Genomic DNA, 21,050 nt, shown 5'->3' with positions numbered 1-21,050 from the left:
TAAAAAATAACCAAGAGTATACTGTTCCTGAAAAAAATGATGTGGTCATCTTCTGATATCTTTTGTAAATGTCCTTGATAGCAGGAGAAGGTGAAACTATTTAGAAATTGCCCAGGTGGGAAGAGTACATTGAAAATAGTCACATTTGTTTTGATTGAAAATGATTCTCATCCTATCAAGATATCCAAAGTAGTGCTCTATAGTTTTAGCATCACCTTTCCTTCAAAAGGTAAAATTAATTTCTAAGTCGAGTCTATATGTAGGCTTCCAAAGCCATTTCAGAGAGGCCAAAATGAGCTTTGGAAGTCTGCCAACACGCACTTAACAATTTTGGGACAAGCATAAAGGGCTGTAGGGACTCAAAATAGAAATGGATTAGTCAATATGCCCATAATGAAAGGGAATTCTTGAATAGAGAGTTAGCCGCATTTTATTTTACATAACAGATTTATCTATTGTATTGAGAGTTTGATGTATATTTCTTGAATATATGTTTATTGAATATTATTTGCCTTATAATCATGAGGAGTCAGTGGCAACCCACTCTAATACTCTTGCCTGGAAAATCCCATGGACAGAGGAACCTCGTAGACTGCGGTCCATGGGGTCTGGAAGAGTCAGACAGGACTGAGCGACTTCACTTTCACTTTTCACTTTCATGCATTGGAGAAGGACATGGCAACCCACTCCAGTGTTCTTGCCTGGAGAATCCCAGGGACGGGGGAGCCTGGTGGGCTGCCGTCTATGGGGTCGCACAGAGTCAGACATGGCTGAAGTGACTTAGCAGCAGCAGCAGCATGATAAAACTTGATATGTATTTCTAGTAAAAGAAATATTGTTTCTAAGAAGTCAACCTAGAACAATAAACCACTTAAGTAACTTAATGAAATGCCGGTCTGATAGAACAGTGTTCAAATAAAATATTTTATGTAACTTATTGAAAAAAATTCCTCTCAACTGGAGCTAGTCTTATTAAAGGGAGACTGACCACCTCACAGAGCAGAGCACCCTGAATTGAAGCCCTTAAACTTCTATTAAAACATCCTTCTAATATTTTACTACTCTAAACTGTCAGGCTTACACCTTAGTGAAAGTGATACTTTTAGAAGTGAGAGAATCAATTCTGACTAAACACAGGAGATAATAAAAATATACCTTTTTTTTTCCCCCCAAATTAAAATGCCTAAGCCAATGTGAAAATGTTCTTCATATTTACAAAAATTGTCTATTAAAGAACCTGAAAATTCTTCATTCCTATAACACACAGTGCAAAAGCTCCTTAGCTTATTTTTTTTTACATACAAAAAGAAAAAGTAAAAGAAAAATATTACCAAAAATAAAGGGATGCTCAGTACCTATGGACTGACTAAATTATTAATTGTAATCATATTAATGTTCATGAATTTTATATTATTAATCCTTTAAAGCATTTTTGTCTGTAATATATAGTATATATTAATGCTTACCTTAATTAAAATACTCTGAGAAACTTTTAGTGATAAAACCTGTCAAATATAAATAGAAGAAGTGTTAGACTTTCTAAGTATATCTTTTGTATTTATTCATAGCACTTGTATTTTTACCTAGAGATTGTTTATTTTGAACAGTCTTTAGTTTGTATCTAAAAAAAATTGAAATTTTAAGATTGAGAGGAGTATATGAATTTGTTCTTTTGGTTTTTGATGTTTTGTGTTTTCATTTTAGCTGACAGTGGGAAAGTTTTCCATGTACTGTGTTTGTCAAGAAAAAGCACACTGTTCTTCATACACATACCAGAGTTTTGGCTAACACGATAGAGATCCACAACTTCCGTGGGAAAAAAGGAACAGGCAGTGTCCATCCAGTTAAATGACTCTCCTCAGAAAGGGCTGTGCAGGTGAAGAAATTACTTTTGGGAATTAGGTTCAGGATTTGGGGAAAGATTATGTGTTTGGTGATTGATACTTATCCCCTTCCTTTAAGAGATAGCTCTGGAAAGAGGATTCTAGGAATCTTTTTTTGCTTTTGTCTTTTGACATGTCAGGTATTTTCACGTGCATATACATGAAGGCCAGATTTTCTTATCAGCATAGAGAGCCTGTTTGCTTTTTGGCTTGTGTATCTAGATTCTAGACAAGATGTCAGGACTAGAAAAGATCTTGGGTATCATAAAGTTAACCTCCTCATTTTATAGGGAAAAAACAAGTCTCACAGAGATATGACTATCTAAGATGACTCCTATTTGTACAGGATACAGCCCACAAACAAGGAATGAATTATAGGTAATTCATATGTGCCATTTTAAAATGTCTGTGCTTCTCTTGCTCCTCCAGAAACACTTGTGATCCTAAGAATTTAATAGGGTTTTGAGTCTAAATTCCATCTCTCCTCTCCTATCTGTCCATCTAGATAATGGTCACAATTGAAATAGTCTTGAATGATGAATGATACCAGATATTTAACAAATTATTTTAAATTATAGAATTATAATACCACAAGAGTTTGTTATAATAAAACAAACAGCTTATACAGCCAACAGAACCCTTGTGTATAATATTATAGTCTCATAAATTAAAACACGCTTAGTTGTTATTTGGTGTAGCATAAACGTTCAAGAATAAAAATCTTGTCTTATTTTTTCTGCCGTTTTAGACTAATAAGATTGCCTAAAAGATGAAACTTTCTTCCTACCAACCTGGTATGACTGTGTGTTAGTCACTTGGAATATTCAAGTTCAGCTTTCACACAGATGTCAAGCAGTCTCCCTAGCAGTGAGAATCTATGGTTTTCTCTTCAAAAATGTGTTGTTTGCTACCTTGAGAACAGTATTAAATAGGTGAGTGTAAATAATACAAATTCTTCAATGCATATAGAGTAGTATTTAAGAGCTCTTGCAATACAGATGTTTCCAAGAATGCTCACTTAGGCTCTTAGAGGCATACTTTATTTGGTGATCAGAGCCTGGAATCTGAGATAGTCTGTTCTTTCTCTGACCTTTAAAGACTGAGTTTAAGGTTCTCCTTCATAAATAGGAAATATTTTTTTTTATCAAACATGTGTTAAGCTTATTTCTCTATTTAAAGTTTGTTTGGCTATTTATTTGCTTTACATAAGGAAGCCCTGCATCTGGAGGAAAGAAAATACTGATAATATTTCTAATATTGTCATCATTCAACTATTATGTCCAAACTCTGGAAATCTAGGATTGTCACAAATTAGGCCAAACTGCAGTTACTGCAACTCATTCACAGAGTTAGCTGTGGACATGCAGCTCTGCAGATCCTCAGGCAGCCAAGGGTGTGGGAACTCAAGTCTTGTGGTGCACGTTTCAGCCTCCACGATGAGTGGTAGGAATAGTGCATAGAAACTTCTGTTGTTGCTCGTGTCTACATGGCTATATACAACATTCCATAAAATTGTATTTATATTCACTAGCATATTTACATGTACATATACAACTTTTTTCATTATTTTTGGAGAAATTATATTTGATAATAAATATAAGATTTTATTTTATTTTTTCCTAATAAAATGTTCCAAACAGGCTGAATGCTAACAAAATAGCAGGAAGAAAAACCTAGTTGGGATTTTGTTTTACGGTCATGTCCACAGCAAATGAGAAACTGCATTCTAAAAGCCTTGGTAATGACCATTAAATATAAGAATTTAAAAGAAAAACATCTAGTTTGTTTTCCTCTTTTTCTTTCCCACATGTCTGTTCTACTATATATTTATATTAGTAATTATTTAGTGTTAATATTAGTCTGAGTTAGTAATTTATGTACATGCATTTAACTTTGCAAAATCATGATCAAAGCTAAAAACACTTTAACCTGTATTATGCAGGTAGTAGACAAAGTCACTGAGATAAAACATTTCTGATCCATGGCCAAACATAATGGGAGAACCTAGTTGAAAATAAAATAAGCATTTAATGTTCACTCCTCCTTTTGGTTTTTAGTATAAATGTAATCTAAAATAAGAATGAGTCACCAAATTAGATATTCATTCTTTTTTCCCTGAAAATCGCAGGTTCTAGACAATCATCCATAACCTTGTTTCTTCTTATACACAGAACAATGACAATCTACAAGACACACTTTTTTTTTTTTTTTTCCTCATTCAGTGCCCATTTTTATTTATTTATTTTTTTTTAATTTTTATTAGTTGGAGGCTAATTACTTTACATCATTACAGTAGTTTTTGTTATACATTGATATGAATTAGCCCTGGATTTACATGTATTCCCCATCCCAGTCCCCCCTCCCACCTCTCTCTCCACCCGATCCCTCTGGGTCTTCCCAGTGCACCAGGCCCGAGCACTTGTCTCATGTACCCACAAGACACACTTTTAAAATGTTTTAGTTTGTCTTACCCTTTTGTATCAAAGAAGGTATCAGTGTAACACATAGCAAGCTTTCCTTTTTCCCTTTTCAGGTCATTTTTTCAATTAATTATTTTTCAACTGAGATTTGATTATAGTTTGTTGCTGTTCTTCAGTTGCTCAGTCATGTCCTACTCTTTGTGACCCCATGGACTACAGCACACCAGGCTTCCCTGTCCTTCTCATCTCCAAACTCATGTCCATTGACTTGGTGATGCCATCCATCCATCACATTCTCTGCTGTCTCCTTTTACTCTGGCCTTCAATCTTTCCCAGCATCAGGGTCTTTTCCTTTGAGTTGGCTCTTTGCATCAGGTGGCCAAAGTATTGGAGCTTTAGCTTCAGCGTCAGTCCTTCCATTGAATATTCAGGGTTGATTTTCTTTAGGATTGACTGGTTTGATCTCCTTGCTGTCCAAGGGACTTTCAGGAGTCCTCTCCAATACCACAGTTCCAAAGGCATCAATTCTTCAGCTCTCAGCACTTTTTATTGTCCAGCTTTCACATCCATACATTACTATTGGAAAAATCATAATCCTAGTTAATTCTAGTTTGACTTTTGCCATTTCTTCAAATATATTTGATACCTTTAATAAAATGAAATTTACTTAGTTTTCTTTTTTTGAAATATTTTATAGGCTAACCATAGGGTAGTATGTTTGTGTACACACACATATGCACACCCATGGTTAATAGCAATGGGAAGCACAGTAAAGATCATCTTGACTGTCTTTCTAATCTGATATATAAAGAAAGTGAACCTCATAGAGATTAACTAAATAGTAAATATTTTGGAAGCACTCTTAGATATGAAATTAGAATCCCACTTTCCAAATATCCCCTTTCCTAGTAAAAATTTCTAAAGATTCCGAAGTTGCATGATTCAAGTAGTTGTGTTATGCCCGATGTCCGAATCCCCGAGCGGGAAGAGAGAAAGCTACCAAGGGACAATGCAAAACGCAAGAAGGAAGTTTATTGCTAGCTCGAGCTAGGGCCCCCGCTGTGTCCAACGCAGTGGCGCACAGGCTGAGAGCCCCGAGCCCGGTTTTCTACCCATATTTATAGAACATCCAATTTCAAACATAAGCAGGGGTCATTTAGCAGTCAGCCACAATGAGGGGCTTCCCAGGTAGTGCTGACGGTAAAGAACCTGCCTGCCAATGCAGGAGATATAAGACATGCAGTTTCGATCCCTGGGTTCGGAAGACCCTCTGGAGGAGGAAATGGCAACCCTCTTCTGTTGGTCCTTTAATGGACCGGAACCTGGTGGTCCGGAGTCGACGATAAGAAAGTAAGAGAGAGAAAGAGGCTGATAGCGCTTGTTGGTGCTTTAATGGACCGGACCTGGTGGTTCCGAGAGTAAGAGAGAGAAAGAGGCTGATATCCCCTGGTTTACGCGGAAAGCCGACAGAGTCCGGTTCTCAGGGCTCGCGCTGCTGCGCGGAGGCACCGGGCGCCCTCTCGAGTGGGTGAAGGCGCAGTGCGCCCTTCTCGAGAGGGTCTCAGAAGCCCGGGCAAGAAAGTGAGCTCAGCGGCCTCCGCGCTCCAAGGAATTAGCCAGAAATAGAGAAAGAAAGACAGGAAGGATAGAAAGAAAGAAGGAAAGAAAAACACGGGGACCAAAGCTCTGGTGGAGCAAAGGTGTTTTAATCAACATGGCGTGGGCACATACACTGTAGTTATTCTCAGCAAAGATAAAGATTACAATTCCAGACTTAACAAAACGAAGGATGATCCCTATCAAAGAGAGTTGCAAACAATCGCCTTTTACCGTATGGCTCATAAAAAGGAAGAGGATACTTATCACCTTAATGAGAAATGCCTGGATTCCTCAGCCCCGGGAAAGGCGTGCCTCTCCTCTTAATTCCTGAATATTCAGGAATCAATGAGGGCCAGAGGGTTCCTGACAGATCCAAAACAGCACACAGGAAGCCTCTTGTTAAATGCTTCCTGACACTCTTCCAGTATTCTTGCCTCGAGAATCCCATGGACAGAGGAGCCTGGTGGGCTATAGTCCATGGTGTTGCAGAGAGTTAGACATGACTGAGGTGAGTTAGCATGGACACACGCACACAATCACAATGAATGGAATATGCCAAAGGTTTTAAAAGAACACTCCTGAGTGTTAGAAAATGGTTAGCCTCTCTGGCTCTCCACTGAATTATTCTGATACTTTTTTATGTTGTGTAGCATTAAAAATGTCACAATTTTTTAAGGCTCATCATTACCCTTCTAATACTGCAACACCATGTATAATGCACCCAAGTGCTCATAAACCCACCATCCATTCACCTACAGTTGTGTAGGCACTTAACTCAAAGTTGTAGAGAGCGTGCCTAATAGCATACTTGTATGCTCAGTTGATGCACTGCAGATACAGGAGTTCTGTGGGTAGTTCTCCAGGAATGTTGTGTCTGGCTGCCTTTTATCTGAATTTATTATGTCTGGCAGTATTGTACAAAAGTCCATAAAGTAGTAGATAACTACTACACTTTTGAGTATATACATCTCATGGGGTATCCCCTAGCTGGAATTTCTTCAAATTTTATTTTGACACAAAACAGACTCAATTTCTTGGGTCTGGACTCTAAATTATGGATGCCTTAGCAGTCTGGAAAGCACTGCAATTTTGTGAATGAATCAAATACAAGAGAAGTTTAAGATGGCATTGAATTAAGACAAGATTAATATTAGTATAAAGGCAGTTGAGGGGAGTGGGGCTATAAAGGTTCTTCAGATTTTTCACTTTAATGGCCTATTTTCAAGGATGGCAAAGCAAGCTGATAAACTTGTCTTTGAACTAAAACCTGGAGAATTATTACAGGTGTCAGCCTGGAAGTGGCCTTTATTGGCTGCCTCTGAAAATATTGGCCAGGTTTCTTCAATGGTAAAAGGGTCGAATGCACAGATTTGGTAGGTCTTAGAGCTTTTTGTTTTTAATAGAATGTGTGGATATACTTTGCTAATGAAATACTGAGATTTAAGCAAACAAACAAAAAAAAAAAATGGCAGGGTTTCCTAGTTCATTGCAGAGTAACAAATGCATACACATATCAGAGTATTGGACAGGAAGGGCAGATATATTTTTATTATTCTTTGACATGCATTGATAGACAGAGGGCTTGTACATATGTGTATTATGTTTAATGTTAATGATCTAAACTAAAATAGTATTAAATGATTCAAAGAATCAGGGATATACTTTTCCACTAATCTCTGGTTTAAACCTGCCATTAATCTAAAATTGGTGAGAATTTACATATCCCGAGACAGAAAGAAGATAATATAGTCAGTAGATTTCAGAAGAATATCTCATAAAACTTTAAATAAATTTTCTGAAGTTGCTTCTTTTAGAAACAGTTTGTTGCAGTGTTGTGCAGCAGTGATTGCTGGAAGATTCTTTATGTTCAGTGGAAATTGTATCCCCAGTTATACCCTACCCTAGGAGTGGTACATAATGTCTTTGATTGTCCCCTTGGACAGCAAGGAGATCCAACCAGTCAATTGTACAGGAGATCAGTCCTGAATATTCATTGGAAGGACTGATGCTGAAGCTGAAACTCCAATACTTTGGTCACCTGATGTGAAGAACTGACTCATTAGAAAAAACCCTGATGCTGGGAAAGATTGAAGGCAGGAGGAGAAGAGGACCACAGAGGATGAGATGGTTGGATGGCATCACTGACTCAAGGGACATGAGTTTGAACAAGCTCCAGGAGTTAGTGATGGATAGGGGAAGCCTGGCATGCTGTAGTCAATGGGCTTGCAAAGAGTTGGACATGACTGAGCAACTGAACTGAACCATTTTGTGGGGGCTTCCCAGGTGGCACTAGTGGTAAAGAACCTGCCTGCCTATACAGGAGACATAAGATACATGGGTTTGATTCCTGGGTCAGGAAGATCCCCTGGAGGAGGACATAGCAACCCACTCCAGTATTCTTGTCTGGAGCATCTCATAGGCAGAGGAGCTTGTTAGGCTATAGTCCATGGGGTTGCAAAGAGTAAGACACGACTGAAGAGACTCAGTGCACATGCACCATTCTGTAATTATTCTTTTTTAAGTTTGGTATCTAATGATGCTTCCAATAAAGGTTAATAGGAAGAAAAAACTTAACATTTGCAGTTAATTAAGAGGTAATGCCTGACACAGAGGACACCTGGTTTTTGATTCTGAATTTACAACTCCGTAGGAAGTCCTAAGGTCTTTTGAGGTGGCTCAGTGGTAAAGAATCTGCCTGCAATGCAGGAGAGTTGGATTTTGGGTTAGGAAGATCCCCCAGAGAAGGAAATGGCAGTTCACTCCAATATTCTTGCCTGGGAAATCCCATGGACGGAGGAGCCTGGCAGGCTACACAGTCCATCGGGTCACAAGAGTCAGATATGACTTATTGACTAAACCACCACCACCACCAGAGAAGCCTAAACTTTAGAATGACTGTGTTAGTTTACAAAAAAGATCTTATTTAGAACTGCCAGTTTGTTATATATTATCATTGTCTCTTGCCGAGGCTATTTTAACTGTAGCCTCTATTCCCTTATCATTGAAATGAGTTATTATTCATTCTAGATATTTTGTGAGGTCATGTGAAATAAAAGATGTAAAATTTTAGCAGGGAGTCTTACAAAATATAAGCCTGATAACAGTTAATCGTGTAAAATTTCTATGGATACAGTTACAGATAAAATCCCATGAAAAATACTAACTCTGCTACTAGTTAATGCTACTTTAAAAAAAAGTTACCTAGCTGCTAAGTGAGATTATACATAAATTACATTTCAATGTTACTGTCACTGTTTAAAAGTTAGCATTTAAAAAATTTTTTTTTTTTGTCTGTGCTGGGTCTTCAATGCTGTGTTCAGGCTTTCTCTAGTTGCGGCAAGCTAGAGCTACTCTTCCCTGTTGTACTTGGGCTTTTCATTGCGGTGGTTCTCTCTTTGTGAACAGCTCTAGGCACTCGGGCTTCAGTAGTTGCAGCTTCCAGGCTCTAGAGCAGAGGCTCAGGAGTTGCAGGGCATGGACTTAGTTGCTCTGAGGCATGTGGAATCTTCCTGGACCAGGGAGCAAGCCCATGTCCCCTGCATTGGCAAGCAGATTCTTATCCACTGCACCACCAGGGAAGTTCCTGAAAGTTAGCATTTAATTGAAGGGAATTGTATACAGGTTATCATGTGAAAAACCAAGGATATATGAATAAGAACATATTTGTTAATTCAGAGGACCTTCAGGTAGACTGAGGAACTTCATTATTCAATACAGATTCAGATATTGGTAAAGACTTGCTATGTACTGTATCTCGAACCCTCTGAGGGATATACTAATTCTTCTAGAGCACAGAAGACTTCAGTTATATGTTCAAAGTTATTAGATAGCTGTCATGAGTGAAATGAGATTTCAGCTAACTTTAAAACCTGTGTATTCTGGTTCCTGTCATTTCATTACCAAGCAGCCTCAAATTTTAATAGCTTAAAACAATGATCACATTTTTTCTGACAAGTCTGCAACTCAAGCATGGCTCTGCAGTTATAGCTTGCCATTACTTGGCATGGTGTCAGATGGGGTGTCTTGAAGACCAGGTCAATTCAGAAGTCAGCTGGAATCAGCTGAGGGTTTACTTACTCTTAAGCCTGGTACCTGTACTGTGAAGATCCAAATAGCGCTGAAGTCTTAGTTGCTCAGTTTTGTCCAACTCTTTGCGACCCCATGGACTGTAGCCCATCAGGTTCCCCTGTCCATGGGATTCTCCAGGCAAGAATACTGGAATGGGTTGCCATGCCCTCCTCCAGGAGATCTTCCCAACGCAGGGAAGATCTTCTCAACCCAGGGTTCGAACCCAGGTGTCCTGAATTGTAGGCAGATTCTTAATCATCTGAGACACTAGGGAAGCAATCTTAGTATAATTGTCTCAATTTGGATTCCTTGGTGCCAGAGTTGCTGCTTTCCTCCAAAGAATTGCCCTCGGATGACTCTTTACCAATGGCTCTGAGTCAGGCGTGGACGGTTGTTCCGTTGCCTGAAAGTAGGTAACTCCACAATATGGTTTATGCTCCAGAGCCCTCTCCCTGAGAATCAGTATGGAACATAAACTACACTGCAGGACTGTAGTGGAGAACACATCCTTTCTTGTTCCCTTCTCCTTTCCCATCTGGCTTCACTTTCTTACAGATGAGAACTCTCACTTAATTGCATGCTGCTGAACCCCAGTTTTAGGCTCCCTCCTAGGAAACCCAGTCTATGACAGAGGGTAAAAGATGAAGAAAAAAATTCTTTGTTAGAAGAAATAAAGCAACAGACAATATTTCTCATTGTAACTTCCTGGATACATTATACTGGCTCTTCCTTAGTATTAAATCATTTGGTTTTGGATATGTATTTCTTTGCATTTTCCAAGGTTCCATTTGAACGTACTCTTCAAGAATTCTTTTTAAATTCTTTTAAAATTTATCTATTTTTTAATTGAAGAATAATTGCTTTACAGAATTGTGTTGCTTTCTGCCAGATATCAACATGAACTCTTGATACTGCTTTTGCTGGAAACTGTGGGCTTCCCTGGTGGCTCAGTGGTAAGGAATCTGCCTGCATTGCCGGAGATGCAGGAGATATGGGTTCAGATCCCTGGGTTGGGAAGATCTGCTGGAGAAGGAAATGGCAACCTACTTCAGTATTCTTGCCTGGGAAATCCCATGGACAGAAGAACCTGGCAGACCACAGTCCATGTGGTCACAGAGAGTTGGACACAACTGAGCATGCATGCCTGTGTGCAGAAAATCCAGGTGACTGATAATCTCTTGCACATCTTGTCCAGGTAAATTGAGTTTTCTTCTAGCCTCCCATTTCACATGTGAAACACAGGACATACTTTTTCAAGAAGAAATCCCCTGATGTGTCTTAGCATGATTAACTGTTTTAAATCAGAGATTCACATAAGCATAGAGAGCTTTCTGTGGTTTCTCTGCCTTTACCTTTAAAATAGAGTTTAAGTTTACATTATCACAATATCAAATAGTGTGATATTTCAGACAAAAATGGAAGAATTAGAAGTTATCTAAATGTGCAGTCAATATATTCTCTGTATTTATAGAATCTAGAATGTATTTCTTAGAATAGGCAAGCAGAAGAGCAAACTTGAGTCAATAGAGATATATAAAATAGCATGTAATTCCATCTGTGTTTTGCCTTGGGGAAATTTATAAGTAGATGAATCTTCTCTTCAGAGGTCTCATCTAACATTTTTCTTGGTCTCTCTCATTATAATGTATACTTTTGCCAGGAGCAGGAAACCAGGCATTCCTCCAGCCCCCTAGTACTAGACACATTCATAGCAACACAGTCCAAGAAGGCATCAGCCAACCTAAATCTGGAATCATTATTTCAAAGTAACTATTTTCTTCTGATTGTTAAGGAAAAGAGTATTTTCTGTAAAATATATTTTAAATCTCAGTTGTCTTAAAGTGAAAGGAGGGGAAGAAAGCTGATGATTAATGACATCCATAAAAACTAAATGACAGTACTTTAATCCTTCAAGTTATATTCTGAAGCAGTCATTTCTTTACTTACAAATGAATTTCATCAATGACAGTGTTGTTTTTTTTTATTTGAAAGTTTTTTTTTTTTTATTAGTTGGAGGCTAATTACTTTACCATATTGTAGTGGTTTTTGTCATACATTGACATGAATCAGCCATGGATATACTTGTATTCCTCATCCCGATCCCCTCTCCCACCTCCCTCTCCACCAGATCCCTCTGGGTCTTCCCAGTGTACCAGGTCCGAGCACTTGTCTCATGCATCCAACCTGGGCTGGTGATCTGTTTCACCCTAGATAATATACATGTTTCGATGCTGTTCTCTTGAAACATCCCACCCTCGCCTTCTCCCACAGAGTCCAAAAGTCTGTTCTATACATCTGTGTCTCTTTTTCTGTTTTGCATATAGTGTTATCGTTACCATCTTTCTAAATTCCATATATATGTGTTAGTATACTGTAATGGTCTTTATCTTTCTGGCTTACTTCACTCTGTATAATGGGCTCCAGTTTCATCCATCTCATTAGAACTGATTCAAATGAATTCTTTTTAATGGCTGAGTAATATGCCATGGTGTATATGTACCACAGCTTCCTCATCCATTCGTCTGCTGATGGGCATCTAGGTTGCTTCCATGTCCTGGCTATTATAAACAGTGCTGCGATGAACATTGGGGTGCACGTGTCTCTTTCAGAGCTAGTTTCCTCGGTGTGTATGCCAAGAAGTGGGATTGCTGGGTCATATGGCAGTTTTATTTCCAGTTTTTTAAGAAATCTCCACACTGTTTTCCATAGCGGCTGTACTAGTTTGCATTCCCACCAGCAGTGTAAGAGGGTTCCCTTTTCTCCACACCCTCTCCAGCATTTATTGCTTGTAGACTTTTGGATAGCAGCCATCCTGACTGGCTTGTAATGGTACCTCATTGTGGTTTTGATTTGCATTTAATGACAGTGTTTTAAATCTCCCAGTTATGTTTGCACCTTGAAAGAATTCTTTTTAACCTATAATGTGGACTAAATCAGATATTTTATTGGCCAAAAATCATCTTATGAAATAGTTCCTACATTTTTTCCTTTGAAAATAGATTTCTGGGAAAATATGGTATGAAAGTCACAGAAGTGCAAATGTTTCCTACTGCTTTAAAATAAACACAGTAAACAAAAATATGTGAAAATAGTGAAAAATTAAACCTATAAGCCTCATATTTTAATATTAAATTTATAGTATTAGAGCAGAAATTTTGGCAGTTAAAAGGCTCATTATTTACTGCTCCCCAGAACAATCTGACTTGTGCACAAGATATGAGTGAATAGGAGTAAAAGAGCCAAGTAAGAGCAGGGGTAGGACAACCAGAGTAAAGAGCTGCAGCATTTCTCTCTAGGCCAGTGGAGGGATGGGACTTGCTCCATAGCAGTCCGGAGAAGCATGGCAGTTCTGGAGATGTTTTTGATTGCCATAACCAGGAGAGGGCCACTAGTTGCACCTACCGTGTGGAGACCAGTGAAGCTGTTAACATCCTACAAGGCACAGGGAAGCTCCTGGATAATAAAAAAGAATTATTTGGCCCAAAATATCAACAGTGCCATGATTGAAAACCTGTTCTTGGCTAAAGCCTCTTTCTACCAACAATGAAACATATTACCAAGGAAAGTTGTTATACTCAGAAAAATAAAAATCATTAGTATTTGCTTTCTGTGTTTGTTAATTTAGATGATCACCATGTTAGATCCTAATCTATAAGGCATTCACGTATGGGATTGTCCAAGTAGATCATGTTATTAAAAATATAGGTATTAATTGTATTATACATTTGGGCCACATCTGTAGCTGTTTATCATGATATTTCTGTGTTCCGGTGGAGGTCAACTTGCCCCATCTTTTCATACTAAGGGACGCCTTCCTGGGCAGACAGTTGTACAGCTGTGGTAACCTGAGGGTGGCCCCTTGGGGGATGGCACTGTGACCACACCAGTACATTTCCACCTAGGTTAGCTTTGCGTCTCTAATTTTCATTATTGTTTCTATCTCTGGTAAGGTCAGTTTGTGTACATTTTTTAAGGATCCCCCAGAAGATGAGGGTGGCAGTTTCATCCATTTATTTCCTGAGTTCTTAGTGGTGGTCTTGGTAAACCTACAAAATTTTGCAATAGCTGTAAGCAAGTAGCTGTCAGTTTGAGTGAATGAATTCCCAAGAAAAGAACAGTTAGATTTCCCAGTGTGATCGAAATATATTTTTCATGAGAATTGTCTTTGCTGTAACACCCAAGAGCTATAATGATTTACTGTAGGCAGACAATGTTACAGTTGTTGTAGAGCCTGCTTGCTTTGAGTATTGTGTGAAGCTTGCAGTTAATATTGTGAGGTTAGGCTAAGAAAGAATTCCTAAGATGGTGGTAGTCCCTGAATATTTTAGATATGCCCTGGCCCAGATAATATTATGTTTTAGACATTGCTTTCCTTGTATATATTGATTAGTGGCCGGGGAAGATATCCACGGTAGAATGCCCATGGCCACTTGGTTAGTGCAATGTCTTCCCACTTCAGTTATTGAGGCTTTCAGTATAATTAATAGGGAAAGAGGCTAGTATTTGTCAGCAGGATTTATATTTATCATCATCCCAGGGATTTGCAAGAGCTGTAACTTTATCTCCATAATCCTTAATGTTTATTGGTATTAACTTTGGATTGGAGTTTTAATTTCATTGCACCAGTCATGAGCATCTGATTATTATATTGGTTACATACTATCTCTGGGCATTCCTTAAATGAACCTTGATATGTACTGACCTTTTTTTTCTATTTATTTGATGGTTCAGTTCAGTTCAGTTGCTTGGTCATGTCCGACTCTGTGACCCCATGAACCGCAGCACACCAGGCCTCCCTCTCCATCACCAACTCCTGGAGTTTACCCAGACTCATGTCCATTGAGTCGGTGATGACATCCAACCATCTCATCCTCTGTTGTCCTCTTCTCCTCCTGCCCTCAATCTTTCCCAGCATCAGGGTCTTTTCCAGTGAGTCAGCTCTTTCCATCAGGTGGCCAAAGTATTGGAGTTTCAGCTTCAACATCAGTCCTTCCAGTGAACACCCAAGACTGATCTCCTTTAGGATGGACTGGTTGGATCTCCTTGCAGTCCAAGGGACTCTCAAAAGTCTTCTCCAACACCACAGCTCAAAAGCATCAATTATTTGGCACTCAGCTTTCTTTATAGTCCAACTCTCATATTTGATGGTACTGGTTAGTAATAATAGTTATGTCTGATATGAAATAAATGTTGGCCAACTGAATTTAGAAGGCATTTAGAAGACACAGACTATGTCTTAGAGTCTGGCTCTGTAGGAGGAAGTGTTGATTGTATTGGTAAACACAGGAGGAAGTATGCTAGCCTCAGCGTTGATGTAGGTGGTCGTTAGAAGGATTGATCAACCAGATTAGCCAACAGCATGGTTCCCATTGTCTCTGGTCTGATCTGTGTAGTGTGCATGTAGTATGTTGTTTCCAGACATACCTTGTCAGCAGTAGGATTAAATTACCAGGACTAAAGTGATACATCAACAGATGTATAGTCAGCACTGGTGAGGGCGAGGGCTTTTCAGGTAAGGAAGGGGCACAGTTGTAGAGAGGAGTTAGCATCAGAGATCATCTGTGGCCAGCAGTAGAGGGTCCAGTTGTCCTTTGGGTATTGCCAAAATGCTGTTCACAGCTCAGGGCTGATTAATTTTATTTCCTGGGTATTAGGAGTGGGTCCAGGTTTGTTACAGTGTTCTTTTTTTTTATTTCCATTTATTTTTATTAGTTGGAGGCTAATTACTTTACATCATTGCAGTGGTTTTTGTCATACATTGAAATGAATTAGCCATGGATTTACATGTATTCCCCATCCCGATCCCCCCTCCCACCTCTCTCTCTGCCCCATCCCTCTGGGTCTTCCCAGTGCACCAAGTCCGAGCACTTGTCTCATGCATCCAACCTGGGCTGGTGATCTGTTTCACCCTAGATAATATACATGTTTCGATGCTGTTCTCTTGAAACATCCCACCCTCGCCTCCTCCCAGAGTCCACAAGTCTGTTCTATACATCTGAGTCTCTTTTTCTGTTTTGCATATAGTGTTATCGTTACCATCTTTCTAAATTCCATATATATGTGTTAGTATACTGTAATGGTCTTTATCTTTCTGGCTTACTTCACTCTGTATAATGGGCTCCAGTTTCATCCATCTCATTAGAACTGATTCAAATGAATTCTTTTTAATGGCTGAGTAATATTCCATGGTGTATATCTACCACAGCTTCCTCATCCATTCGTCTGCTGATGGGCATCTAGGTTGCTTCCATGTCCTGCCTATTATAAACAGTGCTGCGATGAACATTGGGGTGCACGTGTCTCTTTCAGATCTGGTCTCCTCAGTGTGTATGCCCAGAAGTGGGATTGCTGGGTCATATGGCAGGTCTATTTCCAGCTTTTTAAGAAATCTCCACACTGTTTTCCATAGTGGCTGTACTAGTTTGCATTCCCACCAACAGTGTAAGAGGGTTCCCTTTTCTCCACACCCTCTCCAGCATTTATTGCTTGTAGACTTTTGGATAGCAGCCATCCTGACTGGTGTGCAATGGTACCTCATTGTGGTTTTGATTTGCATTTCTCTGATAATGAGTGATGTTGAGCATCTTTTCATGTGTTTTTGTGCCATTGTTACAGTGTTCTTAGTTGAGCCAAGTACCTGGGCAACAGGTAAGGATTCCTCTTTCTCTGAATTATGTCAGGGTGGTTTGTTTAGCTTATACATGATGATGAGAGGATGATGAGAGGTTGCTAAGGATGGTCTCACAGTTGATGGTCCACAGCAAGTTCTCTTCAGGAGCAAGGAATAAGTGGCTTGGATTTTGTGTGAGATGAAAAGGAAAGGAGAAAGTAACAGATGGTCTTTTCTTTGCTATGAGCAACAATGTCAGGGTTCCCATGTCTATGAAAATGGTTGTTGGACGTGCTGGTGTGTGTATAAACAACACCAAGTTATAGTCTCCTTATTTATTGTCTGTGTAAATGTCATGTAGTTATGACATGGGTATATATGTTTGAATTAGAGTAATCAGAGTTATAAATAATATTTTTTACTATTTGGGGGTAGCCATTGACCTCCAGTGTCTCTTAATAGCTCTTGTTTAAAAAGTTTATTGTGTTTTTCTTTGACACCTATTACTGTAGTATAACAGGATAGGTTTATTTATTTATTTTATTTTTGGTTGTGCTCAGGCTTTGTTGCTGCATGCGGGCTTTTCTAGTTGCAGAGAGTGGGGTCTACTGTCTGGAGGCAGTGCACGGGCTTCTCATTGCAGTGGCTTCTCTTGTTGCTGGGAACAGGCTCCGGGAGTGCAGGCTCAGTGTGGTGAACGGGCTTATTGCTCTGCTGCATGTGGGATCTTCCCGGAACAGGGATTAAACCTGTGTCCCCTGCATGGGCAGGTGGATTCTAATGCACTGTACCGCCAAGGAAGTCCAAGATAGATTTTTTTTTTCTTAATCTGTGTTATTTTATACTGTCTTCTACTGCATTTACTTTGTGGTGAGGTGAAAACATTGACCTGACTATATGACTGTATAACTTATGGCACCCTCAAAGTCTGTAAAGCTGCTTTGGTAACCCTTGAATAATATTAACAGGGGTTGACACAAGTGTAAGCTAATAGAAGAGCTTTCTAGGTATCTGCTATTGTTGAAGTATATTTAATGGCTCCTACCAGGAAGAGCCTTAGTAAAATTCATTTCCCAGTTCTGATGTGGTCCTTCTCTGCTGTTTCTCCTCCCATGAAGTAACCCCAGTCTGTATTTCTGTCGTGTGGTACAGTTCTAATGATTTTGAGTAAATGTCTCTCTGCTGGACTGAATCTTCTATTGATAACCCATTTTCATAACCTCATGGTCCCTTAAAGCCTTGACTTCTCATGTCCCTACCAATAGAAAGGTGTGGTGGCCCAACTCAAAATTTAGAAACTTTCCCTCCTTCAGGAGGCTCACCTGCTTTGTGGTTTGGTTAGTTTGTTAGCTTTGGCTTTGTATCGTCCCTCCGCTGTGTCTTGTTTGAGACATATAGCACTTTTTTCTCACATTAGTTTACCAAAATATTTCTGACTTGTATGTTCCAGTTCTGATGCTGCCAATGTCTCAACCTAGCACTTAGCTCATTAGTCGCCAAACAGATATCAGTAAAAATATGAGTTTTAGAAAAATGTTTGTCAAGGTCATACTCTATTTCCAGGACTATTATGCACACAATTCAGTTCATTGGGCACTTTGGCCCCTTCCCTACAATGGAAATTGGAGTGTCTGATTAAGGGCGATAGGTTGTCCACTGTCTGGCTCCCTTGTACTGCACACTAGCCCTCTTGCTAAAGAAAGGCTATGGCTTTTCTTGGTTTGAGAGTGCTGCACATCCTCCCTCTAGTCCCTACTGAGCAAGAGCAGAGTCATTTCAGGGGATTTGGGCAGGTTAACCTCAGTGACAGGATATGTAGCTATTACCTCAAGAAGCTGTGAAAATTTAGCAGAGCCTGGATTAGCTAGAACCTGTAGCTACCATTTCCATTTTAATAAGGAGGCCTCTATTGTGAATCAATGTTACAAGACCTATTTCTATTACTCTGTGCATAAAAGGAGTCACCAGATAATCGACTCTATCTAGTAACAGCTTCAGCTCTGATAGTGCCCGGTACACAACTGCTTGTTGCCTCTCTAGTGGTGAAAGTAACTTTGGGATGAATCTGGGTGCCTACAGGTAGGCATTTTCCTGTCTTTTTGGCTCTTGGAAGCAATTTTTGGGTGGTCAGAACCTCTGATTGTATATCCTCTCTCAAGGCACAAGCTAGAGAATGAAGAAGAGGTGTCATTCAATTTGTCTAGGGTATGTTGGTCAAGTCCCACTGAAAATGGAAGACCTGTGGGTGACTTGCTAGACAAGGCTTTTCTAGTTTTATAGGTGTAGAGTATGGTGGAGGCAGAATCCAGATATTCCTGCAAATTTGTTAGAGGCTGAACAGCCTATGAGCCTGCCTTGTATTTCATTAGGGATAGTTTGCTCTTCTGAATTCCAGATGTATCTCTCAAATTTAAACACATTAGTAAGGCCTTATATTTAAGGCAAGTGTCTAATCCATTGCAGTATGGTGTTTATTCACAGTTGTGATGGTGTGTGACTGCCTCTTGGACAGGTATAGTGAGAAGGGTGTTGTCAGTATAATGCCAAAGCCAAGATTTTGTGGGAGTATGGGTCAGGTGTCTAGGTCTTAGCAACAAATCTCATGTGCAATTTCAGAGTTATTTCAGTACACCAAAGGTAGTCAGGAAAGGGTGTACTGTTGACCCTCAAAGGTGAAGAAAATTCTGTTACTTTTTCAAACATGGGTGCTTATAATAATTGATTTCAAAGTTATGTTTTCGGTTAAGATATATCCAGTATAGATGTTCACAAACTACCAGAGAGTTGCACACATTTATTTCTCATGCTAGTAAGGTTATACTCAAAATCTTTCAAGCTAGGCTTCAACAGTATGTGAACCAAGAATTTCCAGATGTACAAATCTGGGTTTATAAAAGGCAGAGGAACCAGAGATCAAATTGCCAACATTCCTTGAATCATAGAGAAAGCAAGGGAATTTCAGAAAAAAAAAAATCTACTTCTGCTTCATTGACTTCAGAAGCCTTTGTGTAGATCACAAGAAACTGTGGAAAATTCTTAAGAGAGATGGGAATACCATACCACCATACCTGTCTTTTGAGAAACCTGATTTTGGATCAGAAACAACAGTTAGAAATGTAATGGAATAACTGACTAGTTCAAATTTGGGAAAGGAGTACATCAAGGCTGTATATTGTCACCCTGCTTATATTTAGCTTCTATGAAGAGTACACCATGTGAAATGCCAGGCTGGATGAAGCACAAGCTGGAATCAAGACTGTTGAAAGAAGTATCAGCACCCTCAAATATGCAGATAATACCACGCTAATGGCAGAAAGTGAAGAGTAACTAAAAAGCCTCTTGATGAGGGTGAAAGAGGAAGTGAAAAAGCTGGCTTAAAACTCAACTTTCAAAAAAACTACAATCAAGGCATCCAATCCCATCATCTCATGGCAAATAAAAGGGGGAAAAGTGGAAGGAGTGATAGACTATTTTCTTGGGCTCCAAAATCATTGTGGATGGTGACTGTGCCATGAAATGAAGACTTTTGTTCCTTGAAAGGAATGCTATGACAAACCTAGGTAGTATGTTAAAAAGCTGAGACATCACTTTGCCAACAAAGGTCCATATAGTCAAAGTTATGGTTTTTCCAGTAGTATGTATGGATGTGAGAGCTGGACCATATAGAAGGCTGAACACTGAAGAACTGATGCTTTCTAACTGTGGTACTGGAAAAGACTCTTGAGAGTTCCTGGGACAGCAGGGAGATCAAACCAGTCAATCCTAAACAAAATCAATCCTGATGATTCATTAGAAGGACTGATGCCGAAGCTGAAACTCCAGTACTTTGGCCACCTGATGTGAAGAGCCGACTCACTGGTAAAGACCCAGATGCTGGGAAAGATTGAAGGCAGGAGGAGAAGGGGATGACAGAGGATGAGATGGTTGGATGGCATCACTGAGTCAATGGACATGAGTTGAGCAATCTCCAGGAGTAGTGAAAGACAGGGAAGCCTGGCATGCTGTAGTCCACTGGGTCTCAAATAATCGGACATGACTAAGTGACTGAACAAGAACAACCCAGTATAGATCTCTTACCTGTTTTCCCAAATATATGTTAACACTCTCGATTTTCAGACTTAGACTTACTTTAGATTAGAAAATTGTATTATTTTACAGTATTATTACTTCTTTATAGTTTATTTTAAATTTTTAATTATAGGTTATATGCTTCTATAACTGCTAAAAATAATTATAATTTAATAGTATTTTATGTTTTATGCTTTTGTTTTATTTTTGGCTTCTTATTACTTTTATATTCTATAGTTTATAGTCTTCTACTTTTTAACACAAGTCTGATTTACCTGTTATTCACTTTGGTTTTCATTTTAATGGAGTTATTCCTTGACTTAGTTTGTTATCTATCACTTAAACTGTTATGCATCACTTTTTTTTTTTATAAAGAACACAAAACTTTTTTTATTAGTCTCT

The 21,050-nt window shown here is 39.1% G+C and overlaps 1 non-coding gene across 1 annotated transcript; it reads right to left on the bottom strand.

The window, feature by feature from the left end:
- Positions 1-3,508: 3,508 nt before the first annotated feature.
- On the bottom strand, positions 3,509-3,631 carry LOC139037900 (small nucleolar RNA SNORA32). The gene has a single exon (XR_011490849.1). It is a non-coding gene; the product is annotated as a small nucleolar RNA SNORA32 (small nucleolar RNA).
- Between the last annotated feature and the right edge of the window lie 17,419 nt (positions 3,632-21,050).

Source organism: Odocoileus virginianus, chromosome 12 (assembly GCF_023699985.2).
Source record: "Odocoileus virginianus isolate 20LAN1187 ecotype Illinois chromosome 12, Ovbor_1.2, whole genome shotgun sequence".
NCBI classification, from domain to species: domain Eukaryota; kingdom Metazoa; phylum Chordata; class Mammalia; order Artiodactyla; family Cervidae; genus Odocoileus; species Odocoileus virginianus.
This window is presented reverse-complemented; position numbering and strand designations above follow the sequence as displayed.